The sequence below is a fragment of the Lissotriton helveticus genome, chromosome 2_1 (assembly GCF_964261635.1).
Source record: "Lissotriton helveticus chromosome 2_1, aLisHel1.1, whole genome shotgun sequence".
Classification (NCBI taxonomy): Eukaryota; Metazoa; Chordata; class Amphibia; order Caudata; family Salamandridae; genus Lissotriton; species Lissotriton helveticus.
The window spans coordinates 395,094,810-395,118,673 of record NC_136059.1 but is presented as its reverse complement, the minus strand read 5'-3'; the positions used below and the strand labels follow the sequence as shown (position 1 = coordinate 395,118,673).

Sequence of the window (23,864 nt, the reverse complement as noted above, 5' to 3'; positions counted from 1 at the left end):
GGGGTCCTCTCATGGTTTAGGTAAGTAGTGAGGTAAATGATATCACATGTACTTCAGCCATCCAGTCATAGATACATTTTTGTTTTGTACAGATCCAGACAATCATGAATGCATACCTGCTTCAATCAATATCCACATGTGTCTGCATGTACTCTATCGTATACACCTACAGCCACCTGACCATCCATTCATCCAGATATGCAAGCATACAGCTGTGAATCCATCAATTTTTCCAACCAAAATCCACCTGCTTGCAATGTTTTATGCGGGGTGATGTGAATTTGCAGTTCAGGAGTCATTAAGAGATTGCTCACATTTGAATTCACTTTATTTTTTGAGGATCTATAAAGCTCAGCCCTGTGGACAGGTCTGAGAATAGTTAAAAGCCTTGCTGAAGACACTCCTCACGATGAAAGTTAGCTTATTCATGAATACCTTTTATTTGCCCCCTCTTTTATATTCCTATCTGATTTAGTTACTTAGTAAGTGAAATACAATGGTTTATAAATTGAACACAAATAAACCTGGAACTGTCTCATATAGAGCAATTTCAAAAGCATACAAATGTGATCCACCAAGAGCAAGCAAGGTTGAAGGAAGGTATAAGGAGAATCACATGTAACTGTTAGAAATTTGTTTAATAAAAAACCTTTTATTCAGGGCATGAACATGGCCTGCTCATGGCAGCACAATACTGAACCACTGATGAAAGGGGCACAACTGGCAGACTATAGACTGTAGACATTGCCAACCCAATCTTTGTCAGATACATGGGGCCAGGACTTGACCAATGCTTACTTGGAGAAAACCTAGATCACGGTTTGCGAGGTAACAACGACAAAGGTGCCTTTTCCAACAGCACAAATATGGAGCCCTTCAGCAGAAAGCTTCTATGGGAGGACTAGTGAATGTACTAACAAGCATTTGTAAATGAAAATCTACCAAATAGTTAGGAAATGAGCAGTGCTACTAAGAAATCATCCCGCCAAACTGGCCAAACGACAGGACAAGTACCAACTAGACCCACACAATAGAGTCTTAATCAATGTCCAAGTCCTGATCGGAGGACAGAGTCAGAGGTTATGATTCTGTGAGAAATGATGTTGCGAAATGTGCCCTATGGCAGTGTTACCATATCAACTTTACTGTAGGTCTAGACAACATGATGTTCTATATTAACTTGTGGGAACATACAGCCTGATTCATCATTCTCCCGTTTTGCGAGCCCCCAATAGCGATTCATAACGAATCGCTATTAAGGACTTGCAAAACGGGATTCATGTAGAAATTGCATAAAGAAATGCGATTCCTACACATTCCTTATTTGCGATTAGCAAATTGCTAATCGCAAATAAGGAATAACTCCCCATTCATTCCTATGGGCCAAAAGGCCCATAGGAATGAATGGGGAGTATTCCTTATTTGCAATTAGCAATTTGCTAATCGCAAATTAGATAGCGATTTAAAGGGTGCCAGGGATGTCCAACGGACACCCTGTAGCACCCCTTGAATGCAAATTGAAACAGGTGTTGCGCACACACATGTCCAAAGGACATGTGTGTGTGCAACATGCAACTTAGAAAAATGCTTTTAAAAGCATTTTTCTAAGTTTTCGCTATTTACCACGAGGTTTGACCTCGCGGTAAATAGCGGGCCGAAATTTCGAATTCACAATTTTTAAATGGATGATGAATTGCATTTAAGGAATCTCAAATAGAGATTCCTTAAATGTAATTCCTCGCAAAATAGCGAAATCGCTATTACCGATTTTTGCATTTGGGATGATGAATCCCAAATGCAAAAATAGCGCTCGCAAAGGGCCAGATTCTCAGAATCTGGCCCTTTGCGAGCCAATTTCGGCTTGATGAATCAGGCTGATATATCCTTGTTGTTGTTGGACCCTCTGCTCATTTCACCCTGTCAGATGTTAATCAAGCATTCTTTTTTTTCGGAGAGGAAGAAACAGAGACCCGATGATTAGCGCCTTCAAGAAAAGAAATCATAATATAATTTCCAAGCTAGATGCTACCAAAGTTTGCCTGTGTGGAGCCATATATGAAATCATGGCTTACCACCGATGATCTGCCAGGTGTGGGGCACAATACCCAAACAGACTAACACAGAGTCCATTTCAGGAATAGAAAGGTGGTGTTCTCGGAGTGTCAGTGCTGTCTGTTGTGAGGCTTCACATAGGTGGAGATTGCACTACATGATGGTGCCACAAAAACCAACTACATTTTCATGCAGTCCTTCAACTCTCACTTGTTTTCAGATGGCAGACGTCAACTTGGATCACCAGGTATGACTTTCCTAATGTTTTACAGAGCCCTTGTGCTACAATACTGCTGCAGCGAGCATCTTGCTTCTCAGAGTCCGTATTTAGTTTGTCAAAAAAAATAGTTTCTTCGAGAGTTTGCTGAAAGACAGCTTACAAATACAGAGAAGAATTTTGGAAAATCAAGTCATCTGAACATCTCAATTACGCCAGATTGCGACTCGCAATTTGCAACTCGCAAATGTAAATGCACAACAGTGTCTCAGACACTGTTTGCGATTCCCAATGGGGTCGCAAATTGCATACCTCATTAATATTCATGAGGTAGTCGCAATGTGCGACCCCATTGGGAATGGCTAGCACTCACGGGGATGGTGGCCTGCTGGGGTCAGCAGACCACCATGTCTGTGACTGGTGAAGGTGCCAATGAGGATGGTCGCGTGAGCTGGGAGCTCCGCGCCGACCCTGCCAATTATCCTGGTTTGGGAGCCGGTAGCGATCCTCAAACTGCCTGAGAAAGTGCCGGAAAGTGTTGGGAGCTGCCAGGCAGGGCTGATTAGTTGCCAAGGATCGGGGACTGAACGACCGGACGAACCCGGCCTGAGTGGAATCAAGATGGCGCTGGTGGCGACTGTCGGGAACCTGCTCTGAGACGGTGAGCAGGGCCCGGAAGGTGGACCTGGAGCGCTGGGGATCTTACAGCGGCGGGAGACCAGTGGTACCGTTTCTGGTGCGGACTGTAAGGAGCAGCTAGGGAGGGGGCAGTTGTTCAGGCGCTGACGGCATTGGTGGAACACCCGCGGGAACCGGCCTGGCAGCAAAGGGGATCTGCACCGAATAGGAACTGGAAGGAGGAAGTGAGGGCGGTGGAGCGGCAGGAACGGTGACTAGGGGGATGCCTGTGCACACTCTTGGCGGACTCTGGGATGGGAGAACCACTCTGAAGGCTTTCGGTGATATCGGTGCTTGGGACAGTTGATCAGGCGCCGACGGCATTGGTGGAGCACCCACGGGAACCGGCCTGGCAGCTATGGGGCCCTGTGGTCGTACAGGGCTGGAAGGAGGAAGTGTGGGCGCTGGAGCGACCCGCGAAGGAACCACAGAGTGGAGAGTGGACCTTCCTGCCCTGAGGATTGGGCCTGCCATGTAGGCTGGGAGCACGGCAGAGGATCCTTCTCACCACCTTGGTTGCACAGCGGCCATTGCCTGTTGCCGGTGGCACTTGAGCAGAAATTTCCCAAAGTGAAGATGGGGACAGAACTCTGGGGCCGCTGCCTGTGGGGGAGCACAGAGTGGGAGTACGCAGTGCGCGACTGGTGACTACTTGGTGAGACACCCACGATCCCAGGTTGAGCAGTGCTATCTAATAGGGCCCAGAGTAAGGAACACCGCATCAGGACAGGGCTCTTCCCGACTCCGGTGTCCGTAGATGAAGAGAAGAAGGCTGGAAAAGGGAGCGTCTGCGCCTGAAATATTGGCGACTGAGCGGTGAGCGGCCACTAGGAGGACTGGGGAGTGTAAGCCCCCTTGCAGCGGGTACCACCTAGTGCCTGCGGTTGGCACAGAAGAAGCGATGGAACGTTTCAGAGGTTTGGCCGAGGTTAGCAACCTGAAGAGCAGAACCTTATGGGGAAACCAAGAGGCAAGCAGGGGGGAGCACCCCCGGAAACGGAGGAAGATGCGGCTGACCAATGGAAGCAAGAGGCAGTGATGCAGCGGCAGGTAGATCTAATACTTAAAGCCATCACAGACACCAGGGAAGCCCTTCAGCAGGACATTGCGCAGGTGAAGATAGGGCTGGGCCTCCTTCGAGCAGACCATGCAAAGCTAGTTGACCGTGTGAAACAAACTGAGACCACATTAGAGGTTCTGGAACTCACTCAAAAGCGTTGGAAGCACAGATGGGGGATGTCAATCGTCGTTTACAAGCCTTGAAGCGAAGGGCCGAAGATGCTGAAGGGCGGAACAGGAGAAATAATGTACGGGTGGTGGGGCTGCCGGAAGGCATGGAATCGGCCAGCATGGTGGACTATCTAGCGACCTGGCTGAGGACTGAGGTTGCCCCTGAGGGCTTGACCTCCTTCTACAATTTGAAGAGAGCACATAGGGTGCCGGCCCGGCCGCTGGCACCCGGGAGGCCACCCAGACCGGTGGTGGTGTGCCTGCTTCATTATAAGGACAGGGACCTGCTTCTGAGCAGGGCTTGCACCGCAGGTCCCTTCGAGGTGGATAATAATAACGTGACATTGTTTCCGGACTACACGTTTGAAGTGCAGCGCCATCAAGCCTCATTCTTAGAAGTCAAGAAAGCAGAAGGTATCCTGTATTCCTTGATGTTTCCTACACATTTTTTTTAATTTTTTTTTTTATTCAAGACCTTTATTGATCATATACGATATCGTTCACACAGCTCAGTGCCTACAACCTTACAAGATAGGCCGGCAGCGATAAAAACAAGCATTGACGCATCATCAGAAAATGCAGCAACAGGTGTCACACAGCAAGCCGCCTACAACCCTTCTGGGCCGGCCGCGTCAAAAGTTATTGTGGTCTTGATTTTATTTACTTTAAAACAGGAATCCAAACCAACTTGAATCAGTCCACTACCGCACTCCGTCTCCTCCTAACAGTGTTGTGTTATGTTATAAAAAAATAAAATAAAAAAAATGCCCATTCCTCCATCTAAATATTATATGAACAGTAGTGGTTGTCTCGCATATACCTCGCTAGTGTTCACTCATCCGTTCCTGCAGTCAAATATGTTGTTAAGAACACCCAGTAATCCTTTGGCCTAGATCCAGCAGGCAACAGTTCTTCATATGTATGCAGTGTATCCCGGCAGTAAGCCATATCCCTGAGCCATTGTTTGACAGTAGGCGCCTGTTTACTTCCCCAGCACATGGATACCCTACGTTTGGCCAGGAGTAGGGCTACAGCGCAAAACCTGCGTGGCATCGGCTTCATCTTGCCCAACAGTCCCAGGAGACAGAGGCGAATCGTGCCCTCCAGGTGTACTCCCACCATCGTTGACAGTATTTTAGTGACTTCCACCCAGTAGGCCTGTATTTTCTCGCAGTACCAGGCCAGATGTACAAAATTACCTTCCTGAGAATGGCAGCGTGTGCAACTTGCATCTTCTCTGAGTCCATACCTATGTAAAGAAGCTGGGGTGTAATATGCTTGATGCAAGTATTTAAAGTGGATTATGCGCAAGTTCCCATTCGGGGTTAATAAGGAAGTGAGCAAGCATGTGGTTTCCCATTCTTTGTCAGTAAGGTGGTCTTCCAATATCAGGTCCCACCGTGCTCTCGCATTAGCAGCGGTATGTCCTATTTCTGTTTGGGCGGCTGCATAGAGACGGGATACCAAATGGGACGTGTTCGGGGACGCTATAAGCAATTGTAGTGTGTCTAGTGTGGGCGGTTCCTCAGGGAAAGTCGGATAAAGATGCCGAAGTGCCAATTTTAATCTATGAATCGTGAATTGAAATAGCAGGGACGGATTGTGTATGTATGCCAGGTCAGCTGCTGTGAGGAAAGTGCCATCTTTGAATACATCCCCCATGGTGACCAGACCCACCTGTGTCAATAGACCCATACCCACCGGTTCCATTGTTACCGATAGTGCCGGATGATCATGTAAGGGGAGAGCTGGAGCATAGAGTGGTAGTTTGTGGGCTAACTGTCCTATTTTCTTCCACGCTGCATTAGTGGCATCTATAGTATTGATGTCTCTGTCATGAAGTGGAGGTCTTTCATGTGTTATAATGGCATCGAGCGGGATAGGAGCTGCATCCCCTTCCTCAACTGCAATATGGGACATGTATGGTGTTCTAGGGAACCAAAAGGCTGCATACTGGGCCTGAGCACAAAGGTAGTACAGGAAAAAATCTGGTACACCCCACCCTCCTTTAGCAGTCGGTAGCGTCAGCGTGGTCAGGTTTATGCGAGCCTGTTTGCCCGCCCAAATGAGCCTCAATACCAAAGAAGTTATGCGCCTGAATACTTCCCTTGGTGGCGGAATGGGTATATTGTTAAAGAGGTAAAGAAGCTTGGGGAGCACCACCATCTTCACTATTGCTATCCGGTCGGCTAGGGATAATGGGAGTTGAATCCACCTGTTAGTTTTGTCCTCAAGGGCATCAATCACTCTGCCATAATTGGTTCTGATGACAACTTCAGGGTCTCTATGAAACCAAACACCCAGATATCTTATGGGGTCTGTTTGCCATTCCAGTGGGTATTCTACTGTGTGCGGTGTTGTTGTGTCCGTGAGTGGGATAATTGAGGACTTCTCCCAGTTTATTTGCAGCCCTGAGAAGCCTCCAAATTTAATATATGTGCGTAGTAGAGGGTCTAAATTCCTCTGTGAATCCCGAACATATAGCAGCATATCATCCGCATATAGCGAGATATGCAAAGGCCTGTTTGGGAATTGCAGAGCGATATGATGGCCCTTCTGTCTCACTACGCAGGCCAGGGGCTCCAGAGCTAGAGCAAATAGGAGTGGTGACAGCGGGCAGCCCTGTCTGGTACCTCTTCCTATGCGAAAGGCTTCAGAGACATAGCCATTGACTCTAACTCTAGCATTGGGTGCAGTGTATAACAATTGGATCCAGTGGATGTAGATCAGTGGAAAACCCATTCTGTGCATTATTGTTATTAAGTAAGACCACTCTATAGAATCGAATGCTTTGGCAGCATCCAGCATTACTGCCACCGCTTGCATCTTCGGCTCTAGATAATGTGAGACCGCAAATAATGTACGGGTGTTGTGCGTGGTATTACGTGATGGTATAAATCCAGACTGATCTGGGAGAACTAAATTCTGCATAAGTGGCTGCAGACGCACGGCAAGTATTTTAGCTAGAATCTTAGAATCTACGTTGAGTAGGGAGAGGGGCCGATATGAATTGCAGTTTTCTGGGTTCTTGCCTTGTTTGAGAAGCGCCACTATCATTGCCTCTCTGAGCGTTGCCGGTAGTAACTGAGCTTCATGTGCAGCTCCGAACATAGCAACTAAGCGAGGTGCCAGGAGGTCTTTGTAAACCTTGTAAAATTCGCAAGTGAAGCCGTCCGGGCCTGGGCACTTGCCGTTAGGCAGTGACTGGATCACCTCAGATACCTCCTCAACCGTAATTGGCAACGATAAATATTGCCTCTGGGAGTCAGACAACCAGGCAATGGCGATGTCATCTAGATATTGAAGTGTGTCTGATTGCGACGCCACTGGTCGTGACTGGTACAGTTCCTCAAAGTTCGTGACAAAGCATTTGAGGATGGCCTCAGCATCCGTGTGAATTCGATCATCTGCCCCCCTAATCTGCGTGATAGTATTGGGCAGACGTCCTGTGCATATTTTGTTCGCTAGGACTCGCCCGGGTCGCCCACTTTCTCCATAGACACGGGCTACATGTCTCTTACTCAGGTACTTAACCTCGTCCTCCGCAAACGACTGGTGCTCCGTTAAGGTAGTACGTATTTCTGCAAGTGTAGCCGGGAGAGGTGATACTTCATACTGACGCTCTAATGAGCTGAGTTTAGTTTCGCATCTGGCCAGTTGCGCTCGTATGTCCTTCAGTATCCCCGCTGTGGTGCTGATGCAAATGCCCCGTAAGGTCGCTTTGAAAGCCTCCCATAGGAGGCCCGCATCGTCAGTGGAACTTTCGTTTAGTTGGAAATAATCTCTAATAGCCCTTTCTATGGTATCTGCATAAACTTGGTCGGTCAGTGCCGTGGCATTGAATTTCCAATTATATGGGGGTGGCACATAGGCAGGAAAGTCGAGTGATAGTTTAATGGGGTTGTGGTCCGACAAAGTTTTGGGCATATGTTTGACCTCCCTTGTCCATAGAAGTAAATCGTCAGAGCCCAACCAGTAGTCTATGCGGGACCAGCTGCCGTGTGCTGTTGATGTGTGTGTCGCCTCTTTAGTGTCTGGGTGCCGGACCCTCCAGATGTCCGATATGCGTAAATCTAGCATCATATCTAGCAATTTGGTGCGAGCCTGCGTGTGATGTTCTGATGTGTCTCCTGACCTGTCAAGGTCATCCTTCAAAGCCAGGTTAAGATCTCCGCCCCATAGTATCGTACGTGCGTCCACGGAGTGTAATAGCTGCCATAGCTCGTGGTAGAAATCAGGAGCATCTGTGTTTGGGCCATATGTGTTCACCAGTGTTAGTGGGTGTCCCCGTAGTGTACCCTTAAGGATTACGTATCTCCCATATCTGTCTAGGTGCATTGTAACTATCTTGAAGTTCGTTCCTTTTTTGACCAGTATTGAAACCCCTCTAGAGTATGAAGAGTAGCGTGAGTGGTATGTAGATTCTGCCCACCGCCTGCCCACCTGAGCGGTCGCATGTGGAGCTTCATGCGTCTCTTGAAATAGTACAACGTCTATGTGCCATCTGTCCAGACACGCAAATATCTGACGTATTTTTTTCGGATTGGTGTAACCCCTAATATTCCAGGTAAGGAAGTGTAACGATCGTGAAGTTAGCGTGTTAGATGTCATCGCATCTTACAGTGACAATTGACAGCAATTGAATGGTCCATACGGAGAGCCACCCACCATTCGTAACCAAAATGTCTGTTGTAGGCATTTTCAAAGTAACCGTAAGTACGTGTCAAGTAGGTACAGGCAGTGCATCTTAAGTAGACTGATTCCGAATTAAAAACAATGTCCACAACATTCCCCTTCCCACCCACAACAGCAGCCCAAACCTGCTGATGCCATACCCAAACCAAACTGTATAAATTCAAAAACATTTCGTGGGGGTTTCCCTTAGGGGGTTCCACCAGGGCTACACATCTCCATCCGAAACAACGGACGTGGACGGGCTACGTTAAGTATAGACATCTGATAGTCCAGGATTTCCGGGATCTTCAGTGGCCTCCTATGATGCATTATCCTAAAACAACAGTGCATACATATTGCAGTACATCATACTGCGACTAGACTGTACACATGGGGACAGACCCGAGTCACCCTACGTAAGTAACGACAATGAATCGTCCAATGCCTAGGTTGAGTATTTAGTTGTACAAAAGTGTCTCTCAGGAAATCTGATCGCAGAATCCGTCGCAGGAGCTAGATGACAGGTCTAACAGATTACCTCAGTACTGCGCTCCTCTAACTCTGCATGAAGTCACACACCACGCACTATATGGCAACAGTGAAGGGCAATTTCCATATGTATGCATTTAGTGACTAGGCCCTGATATTAGTCTTGTAAATGATATGTGGGTCTTGTTCGTGTGTACCCAGGAATCACGTGAAAGAGTAGTGCCTCCTCTGACCCCAGGTGTATCCTCCGATAACTAAGAGAGTCTGTTCCTGAGTCACCACACAGACCAGCATACCTCCACCAGCACCAACCTCGTCTGAGAGGAATGTACATAGGTATCAAAATACAGTCTTTTGCAAACGTGACATTCCAAAGGGGTAGTGTGGGAGAAAACCAGTTGGACATGCCAGGACATCGTTCCGGCGTCATGCATAACTCCCTGACATAATATCAAACAGTAGTCACGTGCCCGGATATGCCGTTACCATCCCCTTCAGTGCATGTGAGGTCCTGCATAGTTTCAGTGCAACACACAAGGGTAGTGATAAGGAGCATATGGGAGCTAACTCTACCGGTGCTCAAAAGTCGGACTGGAGGAATAGCATATTATTCTAAGGTATCATGTAGGAAAGACTCACCACACACACCATAGTCAGTAGCATCTAGTACAGGTCAATCCGTTCTGTGAGGAAGTTCTTCCTAGATGCCACGTGAGTAGTCAAGTCTCTGCTCCTGTCGCACTTGAAATATCTGGAGGTCCGCTCATTCCATATCTTTGTCTTGCTCCTGTCTGTCTCTGGTCCGTCGCGCATTCACAATGGTTTTGATGTAGTCGTTAGCTGCCTTTGGTGTAGACAGAACCGTTGATTTGCCCTCCCATGTCACCTTCAGACGTGCAGGATACAGCATAGCGTAATCTACCTTCAGATCGCGTAGTTTGGCCTTGGCTGCGTTGAATTCTTTGCGTGCCTGTTGTACCGCCATTGTATGATCCGGATAGAACTCCAGGCGATTATTTTGGAACACAAGATCTTTACGCTCACGTGCAAGCCGTAGTATCGTATCTCGATCTCTGTAGTTTAAGATGCGTGCCACGATGGGTCTCGGCGGCGTGCCAGGCGGAGGTGGAGGTGCCAAAGTGCGGTGTGCCCTTTCCACGATGAAGATTTGTGACAGAGCTTCCTTGCCAAACAGCGTCATGCAAAGCTCCTCTACATAGAGCTCCATTTTGTCAATGTTGGTCGATTCGGGAACTCCCGCGATGCGCACGTTGTTACGTCTTGATCTAGCTTCCAAATCCTCCGCCTTGGATCGTATGACATCCAGGATTTTCTCAAAACCCGTGCATTTGGAGGTGCTAGTATGCGCTTCGTCCTCTACAGCCGTTATTCTGGTCTCCGCCTCATCTAGCCGCTCCCCGTGTTTGTCTAGCTTAGCCGCCATATTGTCTACACGGCAGGTGAGGTGATCCAATTTCCCATTTATATCCTGTAAGCTGGACTGGATGGCCTTGAGTATGGTCTCCATCCCATTGGACGCCTCCGGTACGGTATCCGTCTCCGTGTCCGAGTGAGATGTGGGCGCACGTGTTGTCCTGCGCTGTTCAAAGTTAAGTTTAGGCTGCTGCCTGTCCGGTTTTCCCATGGTGAAGTTCTGGTCTGCACACTGCTCAGCAGGATCGGGCACCTTGGTCTAGCTCAGTAGATTGTGGCTGCAGACGCACTTTGAACAGGTACACCGTCCTTGGATAGGGATCTGAGCGTTTTTGAGGTAGCGCAGCTGCTTACATGTACCGTGGGCAGGCTGTGTGCGTAGGCGCCGTCAGGTAGTCAAAGCCGGCGTGAGGGCAGGCAGCCGAGTGTCGGAGGTCGTCGGGCTGGGACCCTTCGCAGCGTCCTACACCCGGAGTCGTAGAGTCGCAGGAGATGTACAGTCACTATAGTGGCATAGGCAGTAGTAAATATGTGCGCTCTAGACAAGGGACTTATGTTGAGACTGCCTTTCAGACCCCAGTACGCCGAATTGGTGTACGTATCCTCTCAGGTGCCAAAGCAAGCACCGTCACCAGTATGCAGGGGGCCGTTCCTCCGTTGACTGTGCAGGGCGAGTCGTCATCATACACTGTGGCCGCTTCCTGTCAGGTAGTGGAGGTGGTGCGCTCCGCTCGCGCTATATGCAGCTGGTGATAGAGCGCCTCACGGCACACAGGGGAAATTGGCGCCGCCATCTTGTCATCATAACTACGCGCCGATGTGTGATGCTGGCTCAAGCGCTTAGTGCTATACGTTAGACTCGTGTTTCTAAAGAGTACGCCGCTTGCAGGCTTGCGAAGCACCCAGCGACATCATAAGGGGTACGGTATGTACTCATGGACCGGTCATTCTTCTGCTAGGTCTCCGGATGGGAGCCGCCATCTAGGCCAGTATGTCGTCCGGTGTCCCGCCAAACAAAATGCAGCTTGAGAGACACTTAGCTGTCCCAGTCTTTACGTCTCCCGCAGGGGAGCGTGCTTAGAGCGCTTGCCGTGATGGCCGTGTCGGGATACCAGAGCAGTTCGCATTACACTGTGAGTGCGCTATGCGCTGGGGAATGGCATCTGCCATCTTACCCGCCGTATGTCCGTGAGCGCTCCAGGGTGCTACGTTGAAATTCTTCGCGTTCGTTATTTTCCCCGGCCAGCACACGCGTCCCACAGGCGACCGGCCTCATCAGCTATCGATTGGTGGCACTCGATACTGTCATCAGTCGTCCGTTGCGGGACATAAGGTGTTGATCAGAGCCCGTCCGGCGGAGCTGTCAGTTCAGGCAGCCATCCCGCAGTGCGCCCTCTAGCGCCCCCCATGTTTCCTACACATTTGAAGGTGATCATGGACGGTAAAACAATTTTCCACAATAGCCCTGAGGAGGCGTGGGACTGGCTGGAGTCCTGTAGAGCAGGTGTGGGCGAAGCGGGTCACGGCCTGGTTTCGCTTGTGAAGGTGGCGCGCCCTCCCCGATCTGGCGCACTAGGAGGCGCCGTCCTGGCGCTCGGAGACCCATGGTGTAGGAGAGATCGGCGGCACTGCAGGCGGTGACAGCGATATCCCAAGAACGAGGGACGGAATCGTTAGGGGCAACAGATTCTGAGGAGGGATCGGCGGAGACGGCTTCCGATGAGATTGACACAGGGAGTGTTCCATTGCCACATGTTACACCTGGGACAGCGGATGAGATCATCGATGCATGATACAGTAAGACTTTTCCAAGAGACTTGAGGGCTGTTTTGATTGATCGCTGGCCCACATCTCCATCATGGGATCGGTTGGGATATTGATTGACTGAGTTAGCAGCGCTTGGGTGGATACGGAGGAATGTGGCTACCTCAAACTGGTGTGCTCCAGGAGAAGCTGAGGCTTTATCATTAGTGGGGTACGGTGCAAGATACTAGCGGTACTGTGGACCAGATTATCTCGGCTCTTGGACACCCCCACCCTAATTTTGTTCTTTGAGTGGTTCTCTGGTCACTACCAGGGAAGCAATTGGGTTGATAGTTTGGATGGGTACTAGATTGTTAGAGCCTGTTCTGGGGTGGGGTAGTTGGGGTATTTTGTGGGTGTTGTTTGGGGAGGTAGGGGCCACCATTGTGACAGCAGAGAGTGAACAGTTATTTCTAGGATTTAACGAACAAGATGTGGACATTACTTGAATTAAAATGCATTACGTGGAATGTACGAGGGATGCATACAATGTCGAGACGCCACAGGGTACATGCTTATTTGGTGACTAGGGGAGTAGACATAGCTCTCCTTCAGGAAACTCATATTAATCAAACCGAAGGCAGGGCGCTGCAGCGTAGATGGAGAGGGCAACTGATTTACACAATGTACTCAGCTTTCGCTAGGGGGGCGCTGATATGGATTAGGGCTGGGGTCCCCTTCCAGATGGCACAGCAGTTGGTCGACCCAGAAGGGAGATTTGTGGTAGCGGGGGTGATGCCTGGACTGTCTGGATGTGATGTTGTGTAGTATATATGCCCCTAATGCGGATCAGGCTGCTTTTTTCGGCCACCTGTCGGGGAAGTTGGTACCCTATTTGACTGGCCCGGTAATACTGGGAGGTGATTTTAATTCAATAACTGAAACTAATATGGATAGGTCTCATCCACCATTACCCAAAGCACCCATACATAAAATTCCTCAAATCAGAAGGGATTGGCAAGATAAATGGGGGCTTATAGACACATGGCGAACACAATACTTGGAGGGGCGAGACTATTCTTTCTTTTCTGCATTACATGAGTTGCATGTACATTTAGACGCTATATTATGCACCTCGGACATTCATGTAAGGGTGGGGCACGGTGAATACCTGACGAGATCACTCTTGGATCATAATCTGTTATTACTGACGATGCACTGGCTCCAAGAGAGACCCGTGATACCGATACGGCGCTTGCGACCGGAGGCATTGGAAGACCCAGGGTATCACTCAGTATTTCCTCGAGAATGAAGGCAAGGCATCGAATCTAGCCATAGAGTGGGACGCTTTTAAAGTGGTGGTACGGGGATTGTGCATTTCTAAAATGGTGGGAGTACGGAAGACGCTCTTGTGGAGCACCATTTGCGACCAGTGGAGAGGGCCCGCCCCGAGAACCCGTGGGCACAGGAGGAAGTCTCGGACGCTAGAGAGGTGGTAGCAGCCCAAGTAGAGCGGTTGCATTGTTTCGACTACAGAGCATACTTGGCGTGGGCGCATGCGGAACGGGACAAAGCGAGCACACTACTGGCTTGGCTGGCCAACCCAGCTCCCAGGGGCACGCCTATATTAGCGTTGACTTCTTCGGTGGGAACATCGGTGTATACCCAACGAGGGATCAACAACTTGTTTTTAGAATATTATATCGAGTTATACAGGAGCAAGCTACGGGTTACCGGAGATGCCATAGAGGAATTTTTGGCGGATACAACGTTACCGCGGCTAGAAGAGGAGCAAGTGGACTTGTTAGGCCAAGAGATCACATTGGGGGAAATAAGATGTGTGATTAAACACATGGTACATAACAAAACGCTGGGTACGGATGGACTACCTATAGAGCTTTATTCGAGTTACATCGATTTATTGGCCTCTAAGCTGCTGGCTGGTTATAAGGAAGCACAGAAGGTGGGGCGGCTGCCGGCCTCCACTCGAGAGGCTATCATTATCCCTCTGCTGAAGCCCAGTAAAGATCCCTTGGATAGATCGGCTTATCGCCCGTTATCTATGTTAACATCAGATTATAAAATATTGAGTAGGATTCTCGCAACACGGCTCCTCCCATAAATGTTACAGTTGGTCCACCATGATCAGGTGGGATTTATCCCGACCTGAAATACGGCCACTAACATACCATGCCTACTCTGCATATTGGAAGTTGATCGCAGTGTGAATCCCACCGCTGCAGTACTCTCGGTGAATATTGAAAAGGCGTTTGACAGTTGGAGTGGGCTTACCTGTTCCAGGTTATGCGTGCATTTGGTCTTGGGGAGGCTTTTGTGGGTGGACGGAGATTCTTTACAGCTCAGCGATGGAATGGGTAAGGACGGGCATGACGGTTTCCTCCTCCTGCCCAGTAGGGCGGGGAAAATGGCAGGGATGTCCGCTCTCGCCGTTGTTGTTTGCATTGGCCATTGAACCTTTGGCTGCACATGCCCGACTAGCAAGGCACTACCCCGGGTTAGATCTACGTGGGGATATGCAGCACATATCCTAGCCGATATGGAGGAGGCCCTGGAAGGGCGACAAACTTACTCCGGGCATTTGGCCGGATCTCTGGGCTGGGGGTGAACTGGGGGAAGACCTGTCTTTTCTGGTGATTCCATCGGAGGCAGGCCCCACCCAAGTGGCAAACATTCGCTGGGAACCCAAATGCTTGCCCTATCTTGGGACTATCATAAACCTGATGATTTGTTGGAGGGCAATGCGGATAGGACTATGTGAGGACTTCGAGGTAGCTTGACATTCTGGAGTACTTTGCCACTTTCGGTAGCTGGTCGGGTGGCACTCCTGAAGATGGTAGCGCTCCCCCGATTGTTGTATTATTTTAGGACGCTACCGGTTTGGGTGCCGGGAGCAATCTTCAGGAAGCTTTGCTCCATGGTGGAGGGATTTTTATGGGGGAACGGTAGACAGCGGGTAGCGTTGACCACAATGATGCGTCCAAGAACTAACAGGGGTCTAGCTGTACCAGACTTTGAGCTATATTATCTGGCAGCTCAGTTGCAATGGCTCACTCAGGCGGTAGCTCAGTAGTTCAGGGCCCAGATTGTCCTGATGGACGGTGGGTTCCATGCCATGTATTGTCCTTTATAATACGTCTTGGGACGTTCACTAATGAAGAGCGGACGCTGAGGCAGTGTTGGAATCGGAGCCAGCGCAGAGCTGGAATTACCCGTCCCTATGGCCCGGAGACCCGTTGCGTATGTGTACCGCCCTCCCGCATGGGGGGGACTGGACTGCGTTGGCCGAATGGGAAGTAATGGGTGTATAGGTACACGGAGATATATATGAAGACGGGGCTCTATTATCTTATCAGGCCCTGCAGGATAGATATGACCTCCCTCGGGGGGATTACTTATTACATTCAGCTCTAGTTTCAGCGATTCAACATCACTGGAGGGAAGGGTTGTCGGAACCACAGATATCCATGGCATGCCAGTATGTTGTGATGGCGGCGGGTACATTCAAGGCCATTAGAGGACTTCAATTTTTGGCCTTCAGATCCTGCCGAGGACCATATGTCCAGAGAATTCGTGGAATCCCTTTATAGCCTCAACTTCTTATCTCACGTCCATACCCCTACCCACATTCACGGCCACACCTTCGACCAAGTCTGGTCACTCAATTGTCCCGTCTCTCCCCCCGAAGTTACCCCTTGTGCCTGGTCCGACCAATTTTTAGTTTCCTTCCTCCTACACCCCACTTTTGTTAAAAGACCCCATCTTCCTAGGAACACCTGGGCGCACAATTGGAACCATGTTGACATGGCTTCCCTCTGCTCTTCTCTCGCTGCCTCAACTCCCTGTATTGAAGACCTTCCCTCCTGTGCTCAAGCAGACACTATCAACAAATGGCTTGCTAGTGGGTGCGACCAAGTAGCCCCTCTGAGACGCGTTACGACCAGGCGCGCCAAAGACGCAAATAGGTTCAATGCCGAACTCAAAGAGAGGAAACTTGTGGTCCGGCAGGCAGAGCGCGCCTGGAGACGCGCCTACTGCCCTACACTCAAACTGCAATACACCTCACTTCTCAATCAATACAAGAAAGCCATTCTCTCTGCCAAGACAAATTATTTCTCCTCGAAAATCTTGTCCGCCGAAAATCAACCAAGATAAATCTTTTCAATTGTACAGGACCTAGCTTTCTCCGACAGAGCTACCCTCAAACCTTCCCCTTCCCAGGCCCACTGCGATTCGCTCAATAACTTTTTCATTGAGAAAATTACTACTACCAAGTCTAACATCTCATCCCCTTCCCCCTCCTTCTCCGACCCTCCGCCCAACCAGTTATTTCTCCATTATATTCCTCCTCTGACCAGGGAGTTGTTCTTGTCCCTACTTCTAAGGGTCAAGTCCGGATCTCCCTCAGACATCTGCCCTGCACGAATCCTTAGACACATTTACCTGGCATGTCCTTTGCCCCCTCTTACCTTTCTCAACGGTTTCCTTGCTCAGGGCATCGTCCCTCAATCTCACAAATCTGCTATCATAATTCCCATCTTAAAGAAACCCGGTGCAGACCCCACCTCTATGGCCAATTATTGTCCCATCTCCCTCCTTCCCTTTTTAGGCAAAATATTGGAGCGACATGTCACTAAAGTGCTCAGTGCCTTTGCTGAGGAAACTGGCAGGTTAGCCCCATGTCAGGCAGGCTTTCGCCCCAGGCACTCCACGGAGTCGGTAGTCCTCTCAGTCATGGATAAACTCAGAGAGGGAATGGACATCAATCTGCCCCAGGCCTTGGTCCTTCTTGATTTATCCGCCGCCTTTGACACGGTTGACCATTCCATCCTGCTCACCCGTGTCAGGGCGGCTGGCATCAGGGGATCGGCCCTGGTCTGGCTCTCTTCCTTCCTGAGGGACCGTACTCAGGCCGTCCATCTTGCCGACTTCTCTGCACCCTCCCGCAAGGTTCAATGCGGCGTACCGCAAGGCTCCTCCCTGTCCCCTCTGCTGTTTAATTTATACATTTTCCCTCTTGTTTTTGCACTACAGCAAAGGGAGGTCACAGTGTACAACTACGCCGATGACCTCCAGCTTGTTTTTAATTTGTCCTCTTCCCCAGATTCCACTCATAATTTCCAATCCGTTATGATCTTCATCAGGGACTGGATGAATCACAACCACCTGAAGTTAAATCCGGACAAAACCGAACTGGTCCTTACAGGTGGTTGCTCCAGTCCCTGGAACCCTTCATTTTGGCCTTCCTCCCTGGGTTCCCCTCCCATCCCTTCTTCCTCAGTAAAGACCTTAGGGATAAAACTGAATGATCATCTTACCTTGCACTCCCAGATTAGTTCTGTTGTTTCTTCCTGTTTTATGATTCTCCGCACTATCCGAAAGATTTCACGTTTTTTTTCCCTTTCTGCCCTCAAACTTATTCTTTTAGCCATGGTCATATCCCGTATCGACTATGGCAACGTTTTATACTTTGGTATCCCTGCTTATAAATTACGGCGACTTCAGCTGGTTCAAAACCAGGCCGCCTGACTTGTCTAACCTCCCTAAATCCCATCACGTCACCCCGCTACTCAAAGCCTTACATTGGCTTCCCATTCGGTAACGCTCCCTCTTTAAGATGGACTGTATCACCTTTCAGGCCTGGGCAGGGACGGCCCCCGCATTTATTAATTCTGAAATTAAGGCCTATCTCCCCTGTAGAGAGCTGCGCTCCTCCTCCCAATTCCTTCTCTCTGTTCCTCGATTCAGGAGGAAGAAATTGGGAGGTATGAAATTCTCCACCCTCGCCCCCGTATTCTGGAACACTCTTCCCTTAGCCCTTAGGTCCTCCTCCCACTATTTAGAGTTCCGAAAAGGTCTCAAAACCTTCCTTTTTTCTCAAGCCTTCCCACACTAGCGGCCTACTTTCTGCCCCGACCATGGATCTGCATGCATCCCTAGCGCCAGGAAACCGCTTGGTAGTCGAGTGCTTTATAAATATTTTAAAATTCAAATGACATGCCTTTGCGGGCGCATGGTGAACGAGGGACTGGAGCCGTTGAGGGAGCTGCAGAGGAAGTTGGAGATGGACCTTGGTAAGGAGATCCCCGAGAAGACATGAGCATGACTAGTTCGGAGAGCCTGGAAAAGTAATAGGAATGCCAGATTTCAATTGATAACCTTTTTATCCTACACAGGGCATACTTACCCCCTGCAAAGATGAATCAGTATTTTAAATTAGATACGGCCCAATGCCCGCGTTGTAATCTAGGAGGAGCAGAGTTTCATCATATGATGTGGGGTTGCACGCAGCTAGGAACGTATTGGGAAGTGGTGGTCGACCTGCTCTGCGGTGTTACGGAGCGCCACATAGAACCTGACATGAGCACCTGTTTATTACACTGGTTCCCGCACACTCCCAAAACGAGAGTAAAGAGTACATTTTTAGATCTAGGCTTGTTGCTGGCTAAGAGATAGATCACTGTACACTGGAAATCAAGACGTGGGCCCAGCTATGAAAGGTGGAAAACAGAATTGCTCAAATGGGCAAGGAGTGAAAGCACAGTTCGACTACAACAAGCTCTATGGGCTAACAATGAGAAGACACTGGAGGCATCAAGGGCATGGGAAGCCATAGTGATAGTGCTGCAGGTGCCCGAGGCAGACTCAGATGTAAGCTTGGCCCTGGAGGTCCAAGCAGGATCGCCATGGTTCATAAGTGCAGTAGGGGAAACCGGGGCATAACCTTGTGGCGCAGTTGTTGCATTGGAACGATTGGAGGTTAGAATGTAATGTCCCCCAGTTATTGTCATAAGTAGGGCAAAAGGATTAGTAGATCTCACAGTTATGAGCGGCGAGTAGTTAGGTCACACCGGTGGTAGGGGGCGTGGGGAGGGAGTTAGGTTTGAGTTGGCTGATTATTTGTTATATTATTCAGTTTACACGGCATTAACGCTATATGATTGATAACAGCTCCTGGACTTTTATACGATTGAAAATGTTATTGTGTAAGTAGTGAGAGGGAGATAACCTATAAGTCATTAGCCTGATTGCACTGATAAGGGCCCTGAGACCATTGCACAACGATGTAACAGATTACATGCACTGAATCTTTAATCTTGCTGTACAATTTGCCAGATGATGTTTGGAAAATCAATTAAATTTTTTTTTTTTAAAAACATATCTGTGACTGCTTTTTTAATAAAGAAGTTTTTCTTTCCTTAAATGCAGCCCGTTTTCCTTAAAGGAAAACTGGATGCATTTAAGAAAGAGAAATTAAACATTTCAGTTTAACTTTTTTCTCCCATACTCACAAAGGGACCCCTTCCCGTTTGCGTGGGTGGTAAACTGCGAGTTTTTTGCGGCCACAAATATGGTCACAAAACAATAGTACATGGCATTGTGACTCGCCATTAGGAAGGGATGCCCCTTCCTAATAGCGAAAGATGCAAATGCTATTTTGCGAGTCAGTGACTCGCAAAATAGCATTTGTACAGTCCATTACCGATTTTTTGAAGCTGCAAATGGGAGGATCTCCCGTTTGCGGCAGCAAAAAAGGGTTGTACATCTGGCCCTATATCTAGTGCTAGCAATAGGAACCATAGAATAATAATGTATTTTAACTCCTTTTCAAGTGACACACTAATCATGTAAAAACTAAGCTTATCTTCATCAGAAAGTGCATATTTACGAAGCTTTAGGTAATGATTCTGTTGAGGTTATGGTTCATTTTTAGGAACAGGAGATGTCATGCCAGGACACAGAGAGCTGGTTACACAGAGGTACAGTTAATGTATGCCTTTTTCACAACTACAGATGGCTGCCGTATGTTCATGGTAGGCTAATAAGGTATTTCCTAATGCCTTTATATTCCAAATTGACCTGCAGATGGCAGTGCCCAGAAGAAGTAATAAGCCAAAGTGATGGCGTTGTTTCGATTGCCCTCTTATCCTTTTCCCCGTTTCTAGAACTGGCTCTTATATTCCTGTTATTTCTGGTCTCTGGTGGAGGCTGGGAGAGATGGAAGGCAGCATCAGCACTGTTAAATCTAGAGTACAAGGTTGGTGTTTTCTGACATCCCTCTGCCTGATCTATAAAACCTATCTGGATCTTCTAAAACATACGTGGCTTCACAGAAAATGGAAGAAATGCACAGAGCATTCACCCTGGCATTTGGAATGACGAGCAAACATTTGGTAGGCTACTGTCAATGGAGTCATCAAGCCGCTATATGGGACAACACATTGAATTTGTCTACAAATGTATCCAATCAAAGGCTATTGATCTATTGAAATATCAAAAGAAATATTCACTGATAAAGCCAATGATCTCCTGAAGGGGGAATCTGAACAAGACTAGCTGCATGCCTCTCTTCAAATTCTTGAAATAAGATGTGCATAGACAGTATTTAACAATGCAACTTAGCACCGTTACCTCATCTTGTTCTCACATTTTTAGGATGTTGGGGAAAGAATCTTTCCATATATACCTGGACCACTGTAATGGTCTCTATGTGGGCATCAATTAAACACCCTTGATAATGGTCTCTATGTGGGCATCAATCAAACACCCTGAACAGACTTCAGGTAGTCCTGAATGTGGCAGCACGTCTTTGAACTTAAAATCTGTCAATTTCTAAGAATTCAATCAAGCTGCTGTCGATGAGGAAAAGGGCCATATTTACACCTTTGTCAAGGGCAAAAAAAGATGTATACAAGAAGGGTCTTCCCTATTTTAAGTCCAAATGTTAGTGGTATACACCCCAAAGGGCTCTTAGATCAGCTGCCAGGAAGAATGGGTACTCAGAATTAAACGTAGCTGCTTGGGCGGTAGATCCTTCAGGCACCTGAGTGCTACTCATTGGAATTCTCTACCTTGTGATTTGCAAACGTTCGGAGACCAGTGTCGTTTCAGGAAATTACTGAAAACTTGGCTTTCAAATCAATAGTTGGTGTGTTTTTTTTAGGTGAGTCCCTGATTGGCTGGTGACAGAGTCAAGACACCTCTGGGTATTCAAGCTCTTTATAAATTGATTTACTCTCCTTCACTGACATCTCTCATAAACACAAGACATACTCACACATGTACATCGACACAAACACAACATTTAGTACACCGAGGCCCTCAACATAACTCCCTCACATATATCTATAGAGGCACCAAACCTCTGGCGGTAATAGCATACCCTGCTGGTGTTTAACCGCTCAATTTTGACTAGGCTAAAACTAACGCAATTTGTGTGGGAAAACATTGCACATTCTGATTTTGTGCACTTTGTAATGGGGGAAAATGATAAATTACTTAAAATGGAAACACTATAAAGTGTAAAAGTGAACGTTGTGGGAGTTATGTTTTGGAGTTTATATTTTTCATGTTGCAAATAACATTGAGTAAAATGATCTTTATGATATTTGATATACGTAAACATTGAAATAATATGTAAGCAGTTAAAATAAGGTTTAGAAGTGTGTTTATTAATACGTTTTAGTTAGGCCACATTTTAATAACATTGTCATCTTGGTTAAATGGCTGACATCTCGCTCTTTGTCTCCACTCCTGCATTTACCCCTCCCATCAGGTCTCTCTGCATCTCATCTCTCCCCCCAGGCTTCACAGAACAAGAAACAGAATTATATCATACAGTATTTTCCAAAATGTGCATGTATTGGGAGTGATCTTTCTGGTGGTCCGAATGTTGCAAACTGCCCTAGGTCTTTTCCGCTATTTTTCCGCTGCTGGGTTAGTACTCATGTACTGGTGTATATAGCCCATTGGAAATGTTGCAGTTTAGCGGAACTTCCTATGACGATATGTCGCTGAGGCTACTCGAAGCTAAGGGGATAGTGCTAGAAGCAATATTGTGATGCAACAACCTATGATTTTGATCAATATTTGTTACTGTTAGTAGCGTCATGCTAAATCTGTGCCCTAAGCTAATTGCCTATGCAAGACCTGATTAAGAACCCCTTATTTTGGGGGTGATCCAGAAACTTTTCCTTCTCTACTAGGGATGCTGTCTGTTTCCCTTGCGAATCTGACAGATTTTTTAAGAGACTTTACCTTATCCGCCAGAGCTGCTGTCCACCCTTATTGATTTTGCTTCTCATTTGAGACTTAGAATGATTTATTGACTTTTTGACGATAGTGTATAATTCCGCAATCTGAGCCTTCGTGGCATTTGCTCTGTACCACTTGATTTTGCGAATTCTGTAATAAAACTCTTTACCTGTTCTCTGATCTAGAACAGTTTGTGAGTGTTTTTTATGACTTGTTATATTACATTGCTTAAGTGATGGTGGTTGAGGTGTTTTTGTTATGTTAGATCAACCAGGAAGTGAACCTTCCTGAGGTAAATAGTGACATTTATAGGTCTCGCCAGAGCCAATGCGCTTGCGTATTGCTCCGACGAGATTATAGTAAGCGGAAAAGAAAGTCTACCAAAAAGGCTGCGGATCGCATACCGTTGCACGTGCACACCATCGCCAGCCACATAACACTCCACCATTTGTCTGTGCCTCGGCATCAGACTTCAAAGGCTGCAGCTCCCCCGCCCGCCCGCGTGCACATCGCGCACCACCATTTGTCTGTGCCTCGGCATCAGACTTCAAAGGAAGCCGCTCCCCCGCCACCCCCATCAGACTTCAAAGGAATGCGCTCCCGAACTTGCTGGCCTCGCTCTCGTGAGCCTTTATTTACTTGTTTTCATGGTCTGTTCTTCATCCAGTTCTCTCTCTCCTTACCTCTGTTTCTTCCCCTCTCTCTCTCGCTTTCAACCTTGTTGTTTCATATTGTTTGCCCTGGCTCTTCTCTTCCATACAGGCTCACTTCTGTTGCTCGCTGCTTTTGCTGCTATGAATTTTGGCCTATCACCAACCTCCTCCCTCGCTGATCTTGGATCTCGGGCCCCACCTCCTCTTTCCTCTCTCCCTCGCCTCTCCCGCTCTTACTGTTCCTGTCTCCTATTCATTCATCTTCCTCATCCAATTTACCACCCTCTCTTCATCTCGCAGACATATTTCCATTCTTGGCTAAGAAAATAATTGCAGTATTAATCTGTGCATACTCGTCTCTCGTCGTAACACATCCCATGCTTTGTTAATCAATATTATATACATAACAAGGGTTTTGTTTACAGGTCTATTAAGAGGATACTTCACTCTGGTACACGACCACATCACTCAGGGACACCACCACATCACTCAGGGACACCACTACATCACTCGGGGACACCACTACTTCACTCAGGAACACCACCACATCACTCAGGGGCACCACCACATCACTCAGGGACCCCACCACATCACTCAGGGGCACCACCACATCACTCAGGGACACCACCACACCACTCGGG

At 48.0% G+C, this 23,864-nt stretch overlaps 1 protein-coding gene across 11 annotated transcripts in view; it reads right to left on the bottom strand.

Annotated features, from left to right (window-relative positions):
• Positions 1–23,864, bottom strand: part of GHR (growth hormone receptor) — a 1,023,550-nt gene that overhangs the window by 38,954 nt on the left and 960,732 nt on the right. The window lies entirely within an intron of this gene.